At 35.1% G+C, this 9,176-nt stretch overlaps 1 protein-coding gene across 5 annotated transcripts in view; it reads right to left on the minus strand.

The window, feature by feature from the left end:
- si:ch211-1e14.1 overlaps window positions 1–1,226 on the minus strand; it is a 94,034-nt gene extending 92,808 nt beyond the window's left edge. For all 5 annotated transcript variants that reach the window (XM_073929903.1, XM_073929900.1, XM_073929902.1 and 2 more), the window contains exon 1: window positions 1,039–1,226. The gene's annotated coding sequence lies outside the window, so the exon portion shown is untranslated. The remainder of the gene's footprint in view (window positions 1–1,038) is intronic.
- Window positions 1,227–9,176: the final 7,950 nt, after the last annotated feature.

Below are 9,176 nucleotides of genomic sequence, written 5' to 3' on the forward strand. Positions count from 1 at the left end.
GCGAGTCTGAGTCATACAAACAATGAGTTCGAGAGTAACGGTCGGTTAAGTTTTCTTACGGGGGGAAATATGTGAGGTAAGATAAATAACAGTAAAGTGTTCACTTTTAACAAAATACAAAATTGAATTGAATCTGATAACATACACAAACAGGTAAAAGACTGACAGAATCCAGTGGTATAAACTACAATGTTTCTGACAAATACTTGCAGCTTTGAATCAAATTAGAGATACAAGATAAATTCACAACTTACATTAACATTCAATCTGATTAAATCAGTTTTTTTCGATGTGACTTAATCTAAATTTTCTGTTTTTAACAATTTTTCACATTTTACCACAAGTGTCTTTCCAAACATAATTCACTTACAGGGAAAGACGATTCTCGTTTCAATGACTCGAATGAATCATTTAGAATGGTTCCTTAAAAGATCCAGTTCAAAATAACGATTCATTGACGACTCGGACATCTCTACTGTGAAATATCACACGATCCGAGTCTCCCACAACAAGATCCAAACATTGTTTGCATAATGTGCTGATTTCAAACGGCAAAACTTACATGCTAACACCAACTGCATATTTTAGAATCAACTTAAAGGGTTTGTGAACACACTAGTGAGCGTTAAACCCCGGTAAAATGAGGGTTGCACGAGGATTATCGGGATTTCCCGTAACTGTTCCTGATGGTTATGAGATAAATAGTTGCTAGCCATACGATTTCACGAGGTTTTTATACGTTATTTGGTTAGCTGATAAAAATGAAAGGACGTACCTTAATATATCCGAAATGGTGCTGTATGGTAACGTTGTATATGTAACAAAGTCTTTTAGACTTTTAACGTTAACGTTATTGATTGTAATCAGCCACCGTCTACATAACGTTATATGTGGTTAATTGATATGGATTTCACTCATATTAACTCGTAGTTACAAACACATACGTGTAAGTTACTTTATCTTGCGGCCGAGTGTGGTTAAATTGAAAAAAAGATAGACTTTTAGCACATGCATTGGCTTGCAAAAGCAATTCCTTACCTTCAAAGCAGACAGTTACAGCGGTGTGAAGTCGATAGCGTTCAAATCCAGGTTTACATAATAATTAAATCTTCTGCTTTCCATGATTGCACGGCACAACGGGTGCTTTCTTTTTCAATAATGTCTGGATCCTGTCTGAGCATCACTCACTTTCTCAGATGCAACCAGTCTGTGCTCGGGATTGCACTAAATCCTCCCCTGACAGCAGGACTCGGAGTCTCTCGTATGGGCTGTACGGTCATTGGCTCCCCGCGCTGTCCTTCAGTAATCCGGGTTAGGTTGACACCTCCGCCGGCGTCTGTGGTGTCACGGCAACGCAGTTTGTTACCGGATCGTGTGTGGCTGCGTGTTGTTTTCCCCTGTGCTTGGTTAAAAATAGGCTGGGAAGTTTCCAGACTCTATATTTTTCCAAAGTGCGGAGATTTAGATGGTTACAAAATGATTTGATAGAAGTATTCAGTTGAGTTTGGTTATGTTGCAGCGACCTCTAGTGACTATCGAGGGCAACAACAGCAACAACAACTGGGCTCATGAAAAATGCATTTCATTTTTATTACAAAACATTTCTCAATATGCAGGGTCGAAAGACCCACCCCCACTGATACAGTCCAGAATTTGGCCTTTACATGGGCTGGTTTATCCTAATTTTGACTGCTATGCCATCACAAATTGTAAAAATTACAGATAGAAGAAGGCTTTAAGACAAATTTAATGTTTAATGATTCAAGTGGTCAAATTCTGAAAAAGGAAAGTTGAATGAAATGGGCAGGTTTTTAATTGCCTATAGGCTACACTTTTTAGTTTAAAACAAGTTTTACTAGATTCCTTTTTTTTTTCTTAAATGATGTATGATAATAAATTTGTATTTAAAAAGAAGTATTTTTTTTAGGGATGCTCCGATCAGGATTTTTGCAGCCGATAGCAAGTAACGATTTTTTGACTTGGTGATCAGCCGATACCGAGTACCGATTCTAATGCTTCAATCTTATAACTATAAAGCTTATAATTAATAATATAACACAAAAAAAGAGTAAGAAAAATTACAAACAACGTAATTTGGAAACATTGTAAATAATGAAGGAATAATTTCTCTAATAAGAAAACATTTTGAGCGCAGATTTGATGCAAAACTGCACACCTATAAATCCACTGCTTTTTTACTAAAAGGAAATAGGCTTATAAACTACTGTTCACTGCAATAATTATATTACGAGAAGTTATATTATTAACTATTTAACCCCCTGTGATCGGTATGATTGGAGAGTACCGATCGAGTCATTAAATGTGATTATCGGCTAATACCGATCTTTGGCCGATCGATCGGAGCATCCTTCTTTTTTTCATATTTCTTTATTATTATTTTTAAATGTAAAATGCTAACCTCATAACATTGTATCTAAAACTGTAATAATTTACAGTTTAAATGCAAATCTGTAAATAAATACTTTGTGATAAAATAGTATGGTAAGCGCATATTTCTACTACATCAAAAAGTGTGCTTATGATTACCATTCGACAAGCTGATCCAGCAAAAATTAGTGCCACTAAAATGCAGTATTTAAACCTTGCATGAGGTGAAGAACTGCAAAAAAGGTCCACTTTTTCAGAAACAAGAACAACCTCTTTCAATAGGCTGGCTACAGGCTTGATATGGGTGTTGTTGTAAAATCAACGTTTGTTGACTGAGATCTTACATTTGTATTTCCATTTACATTTCATACTTTAATTGTTAAGGGCAACGCGGTGTAGTGCTGTCGCCTCACAGCAAGAAGGTCACGGGTTCGAGCCTCAGCTGGGTCAATTGGCATTTCTGTGTGGAGTTTGCATGTTCTCCCAGCGTTCGTGTGGGTTTCCTCCGGGTGCTCTGGTTTCCCCCACAAGTCCAAAAACATGCAGTATAAGTGTATTGGGTAAGCTAAATTATCCGTGGTGTATGAGTGTGTAGGGATGTTTCCCAGAGATAGGTTGCAGCTGGAAGGGCATCTGCTGCATAAAACATATGCTGAATAAGTTGGCGGTTCATTCCACTGTGGCAACCCCAAATTAATAAAGGGATTAAGCCGAAAAGAAAATGAATGAATGAATGAAATTATCCGTAGTGTGTGTGAATGAGTGAGTATGGTTGTTTCCCAGTGATGGGTTGCAGCTGGAAGGGCATCCGCTGCGTAAAACATATGCTGGATAAGTTGGTGGTTCATTCCGCTGTAGCGATCCCAGATTAATAAAGGGATTAAGCTGAAAAGTAAATAAATGAACTTCAATTGTAGTGTTAAAATTTAGCACCATTTTGTTTATTAGTTTTTGTTAACAGATTGAAATAATTAGACACCACACTTCAAATCCCCAATAAAAAAGCTAAATTATAATAATTATCATTTTAAAAAGGACAAATTTATTTAACAAATTATAGTCCCATACTGTCTGTCATTGAGAACCTTAACATTTCAGAACCTGCTGACTAGAATTTCAAAATGGAGAAAGAGACTTTTAGTATTCACTTTACATTTTCTTCTTCTATTTTTACCCATATATCTATTATATCTGCCTGTTTATTTATTTATTTATTTATTTATTTATTTATTTATTTATTTATTTATGTATTTTTTTAATAGTTTTTGTATTTAGTTATCAGTGTCTTGATTAATCTTTGCATACTTATTAAAGGCCTCAGAAAATAGCGAGGGATGTTGCTTTGAAAGGGGGAGAAATGTTTAGGTTTCAGATTTAAGAGTTCTACAGTTTTCTTGTTTTTGTTGTTGCTATATATTTGATGGCATCTCTTTGCTTACAGGACTTCTGTTTTCATATACATTTATGAGTTTGTAAATTATCTGGACAAAATGCAATAAAAATATTAAAATAGGAAAAAGAAAGGACAATAAAAAAAAGAAGTATACCTTGAAATACTGCATCACACAATAGCTTTGTGATACAAAGTACTGAAAAAAAAAATATACAGCAATCAACAAAAATCAGGGGTCAGATGCTTTCTGAGGTCTTGAAACACTGTAGAAAAATATTTAGTATTTACATTTTGACTGTGAATGTTTGCTGCCTGCATTCTTGCCAATCTGTCATTTATTAGTATATTCAGTAAAGGGAAATAAGATTTGTTTCACTATATTCATTTTTATTGTTGGTTTTCCTGTCTTTTGTGGTTAAATGTGTAGCTTTTTAATGTTTGGTGCACTTGAATGTGAGGCAACAATAACATTAAAAAATTCTTTGCATTAAACACAAGAAAGAAACTCACAACGACAGCATGAAAATACAAGACTGATGCCGTGACTTAACAGTTTAATGTAAATCCAAGACAAAGTGTGATTACATTTCTACACATATACAATATGCATATGTGAGCATACAAATTTCCTTTAATAACTCGATTCACCTTGGAGACCGAAAAATGATCAAAAGTAACAGTGAATAACAAGCTATAACATAGTTCACCACGACGCGAGCCCCTTCACACCCTACAGTTAGTAAATAGAACGATTAAAATAACTATATTCTTCTCTAACCCCCAGGTTTGTTAAAAATCCTCCATGAATTTACACTGCTATCATTAGTTGTCGAAGCCTAATAAAATTCACTCAGGTTTGTTTTTTTGCGTTTTTTTTCTACAACGAAAATCATTAAGAGAAGCACACAACATTTGTAATGGTAACACAAGCGCTTAGAAGCAAGTACTCAATTTTTAGGAGTTAAATCATTCTTATTATTGTCATTATTATATTCATTTTAACATTCTATAAAGCCAGTAAAATATCCATTCTCATAGCATACTTAATAATATTAGCCTAAGGTACAGGGTACATATAATGCTACGTTAACAGATCAAAATAATTAGACACCACACGTCTTCAAATCCCCAAGAAACAAAGCAAAATGATAATAATTATAATAAAAAATAGGACAATAAACAAAGAAGTATACCTGGAAATACTGCAGCACACGATAGCTTTGACAACAACTAATGTGATACACACTACTGAGAAAACCATACAGCAATCGACAAAAATCAGGGGTCGGGGGGTCGGATGCTTTCTTAGGTCTTGAAACATTGTAGAAAAATATTTAGTTTTTACATTTCGACTGTGAATGTTCGCTGCTGTGCAAGTAGAAAATTCCTCGATGGCTGCACAAACGGCTACAGTGCATCACAGCTACATAACAGGTTACGGTGGCGACTCGTGGGATGAAGGACAGTTCTGCACAAAGTAGTTCACTTGCATTCAATGGTGTTTCTTTTCTACGTGCGACTAGGTTACGCTTTACACATCTGTAGTAATGTCACTCTGTAAAACACTCTTGACAGGGACTATGATTAAAAAAATGAGTGTTCTTGGGCATAACGAATATTGTTTAGCTCTTTTTTTGGTTCTAAAACAATATGCAGATGGCCGTGTTGTCGTATTTGGCCTCTTAGCACATTCAAACATAAATTCAATGATTGATTTAACCTCTAATGCTTGCGTATGAGCCCACACATGAGAGAAAAAAATCAGAAACTAGAAGAACAAAAGCAGTTTTACAAGTACTGTGGCCACTTCATTGACATAAAATACAAGCTTGCAAGCTTTAGTTCATGATCATGTGCTTTAAAAGTGTTTTGAGAGCCATTCGACAGGGCTTTGACTGGCAATGAGTGTTTAGGAATGTTTTTCAATCCTTATATTGGCAGAATCCATGGCTTTCAGTCAAGTCGGAAGTTGGATTTTGATTGTACGTTGTATATTCAATGTGTGACAAAACCCTGGGCTTCACCAAACCACAAATAGAGCACATATTCATGGTTCCTTAAAGCTTTGTGCGTACGATACTTAAGGAATTTCTATTTGACATAACCCAGCAAGCATGTATTGTTTTTAAAAGATGTCTTATAGATGTCTAATAGACATCTAAACATAGTCGTCTTTGCTAAAATAAGGCTACATTTTTCGCTTTTAGTGAAAATCTAATAGAAGTCTATGAATAGAGCAAAACTAGACTAGTCATCAAATAAATAGACATGAAAGACTACACATATAAAGTCTGTCTAATCTGTCTATTTGACGACTAGTCTAGTTTTGGGCTATTCTTAGATGTCTATTAGATATTCACTGACTGCCCAAGTTTAGCCTTATTTTAGCCAAGCTGTCTACGTTTAGATGTCTATTAAACATTAGATTATTTGCTGGGAAGATGCAAAAAAATGGTTAAATGTTTGACAGTAACAAAATGACTGTCTTCTTAGATCTTTTCATGATTTACACATCAAACATGATTCTAAACACATCAAAATACATAATGTGGATGACAATTAAAATTGAATTATTGATTAAAGTAATTTCATTCTTTTGAGACTTTGCTGTGATTTCTCTAATTGTACATTCATTTCATAATAGTGACAATTTCATTAAAGGTAACAGCACTGATTTAATTCATAGGCCACTATAAGGAGAACAAATGTTTTTAAATATTTTGGGAGTACGTTTACACGACATTACACTTTTCATTTTAAATACAGACGACTTCTAAAAGGTCTGTGTAATGCATGCCAGGCAAGTGACAATGTCACATTGTAGTATCTTGAATGTTTCAAACATATTCCTGTAATCCTTAATTGAGTATGTTTACAGTACATGGACACCAATAATCGGATTTTATTAAGAGTCTACCATGTAAACAGCTATTTTTGATTTATTTAATCTGATTAAGGTCATAATCGAACTAAACAGAAATCGAATTGTGGAGTATGCAGATTTTAGAGACATTATTGAAGAGCAGTACAGACATGTAAACATCTTAAACTATTACTGTCATGTAGGATTTTCACAGCATTTTGCAAAAGGATATTAATATCAAATTCCATTAAAACTACACTATTCCAGTAGTTAATATCTTGTTTTTCAAGCGGGACATGCATGAAATGTTCCCAAATGAAAGTAAAAGTAACGAAATGCAGTTAAGTCGACAAATTAAGAATGACACATACAAAATTACATGAGGAAATGTGAATAGCGCAGTGACGTTAACTGAACTATGTGCTATAACATGTGAAACTCATGTAAACACCTTAATCATATTATTCTCTTAATCATTCTTATTCATTCATTTATTAAGGCAAACAATTCGATTACTGATGTCCATGTAAACCATTTTTTTTTTGCACACACAGAAATTATAATGGTACTTAGAAGCCCATTTTCAAAGATTTCTTTTCAGACCCGAAAAATGCATGTGAATGAACGGACAAAAGCATAACAAATCTTCCGTTTTAGTTTCAAACAGTGTCGTGTAAGCGTCCTCTATAATTTAAACCAACATATTAAAGCTTGCAAAAGCCAAAACTTAAAGCTGCAGTGTAATTTCTGCATCACTAGTGGCAGCAGAACTGCTAAAATGTTCAAAACGCACCCCAGACTTTCCGGTGGTCAAATAAAAAAAGCCACACCCCCATCTTACATGCCGCTGTGTCATAGTGAAGCCTCTTCAGTACGTCATTCTACATTTAACTTTAGTACAGAATCACACACGGCAGCTTTAATAAACAAAGTGTAGCTTTGACATTTTTCAAAAAAAACAACAAAAACAAAGGCGTTTTTTCCTACACTAGTCAGATCCAAAAACTGGGAGATTTGTACTCGCTAACACTGATAAAAGATATAAGAACGGTACAAAAACGATGGAGTACACTGTGCTAACAGCAACTGCACTAAGATCATGAGAGTGCATTATTTATGTCATCTCATTGTGTGTATGCCATCTACAGGATTCTTTCTGACACCGACCTGATCTGTTTCTTTTTTTTTTATGCTTTCCAAATATGACTCAAACTCAGTCTATCTTTTCCATTTCAGCAAGAGACACGTCTGTGCATCAACGACATGCTGAATTTCTTTGGTGGGAAGAACAAAAAAGTCCTTGAATGCCAGCGGAGTCCCGATTTGGTCGTACAGGCCGGTCCCTGTGAGGTGAGACAGACTGGAGACTACAGATCAGTGCAGTCAGAAACGGCTCCTTCCGGAATGGAATGTTTTATGCAACTAACATCGAAGGAGCCTTTCTCAACTGTGTGCTTGAATGAGCATCCAACTTAAGCTTAAGCAAACATACAACATTAACAACGTAAGTCTATTGGCATTCTACGTCATAACACGCAGCTTTATGAATCAATCTGACGAGCTCCAGTTGGAAGGCTTGAGTTACAATAGTGTCAGACCTTAGCCGAGCACATTGGACAATGCTTTCTACCAGATGTAGAATACTAAATATCACAATTACACAGTGACCACCAGAAATCAAAGAGACGATGCTTGAAATATATAAAAAAAGACAATTAATGAATAAACATCCACAAACATTATTGCAACACTCTATACGAGAACACATCATAACTAGCAACAGAATAACATAAACTACTTCAAATGCAAGTAGGGCAGACGGAATATACTGTAATTCATACTCTATAACAGGGATCACCAAACTTGTTCCTGGAGGGTCGGTGTCCTGCAGATTTTAGCTTCAACCCTAATCAAACCCACCCAACAAGGTAATCAAGGTTGTACTAGGTATACCTGAAACACCCAGGCAGATGTGTTGAGGCAAGTTGGAGCTAAACCCTGCAGGGAGCCGGACCTCCAGGAACAAGATGGGTGACCCTTGCTCTATAAGAATGTGCACGTTAGACAACATCAAAACAAAACAAGCACTGTGTCCTAACCAGATGCATAAAAAACGCAAAAGCAAAGCCAATCCATATCTGAGGTTTAGCTTTAAGTTATGCAAACTATTCTGAACCAATGAGATTTCACTGAGGGCGGGGCTAAACAGTAGATATTGCAGCAGGTGTTCTGTCTATTCTTGCTTTTATTTTTGTCACTTTTTTATATTTATTCCAATCTATTAAATAATGATATAATATTTTTTTTTTAGTTGTTTAGTTTTTCCTTTTCCTTATGGTTGTACTGATTTTCAAGTTTGTGGGTGCCACAGTTTAATTTAATTTTTATTTATTTATTTATTTTAAGTTTCATATGCTGCATTTATTTGGCCAAAAGTACAGTAAAACAGTAATACTGTGAAATATTGGTACAATTTTGAATATCTGTTTTTTTGTTAAATATATAACATTCTTTTGTTTTCCTGCAATTTAT

This window comes from Danio rerio, chromosome 18 (genome assembly GCF_049306965.1).
Source record: "Danio rerio strain Tuebingen ecotype United States chromosome 18, GRCz12tu, whole genome shotgun sequence".
Lineage (NCBI taxonomy): Eukaryota > Metazoa > Chordata > Actinopteri > Cypriniformes > Danionidae > Danio > Danio rerio.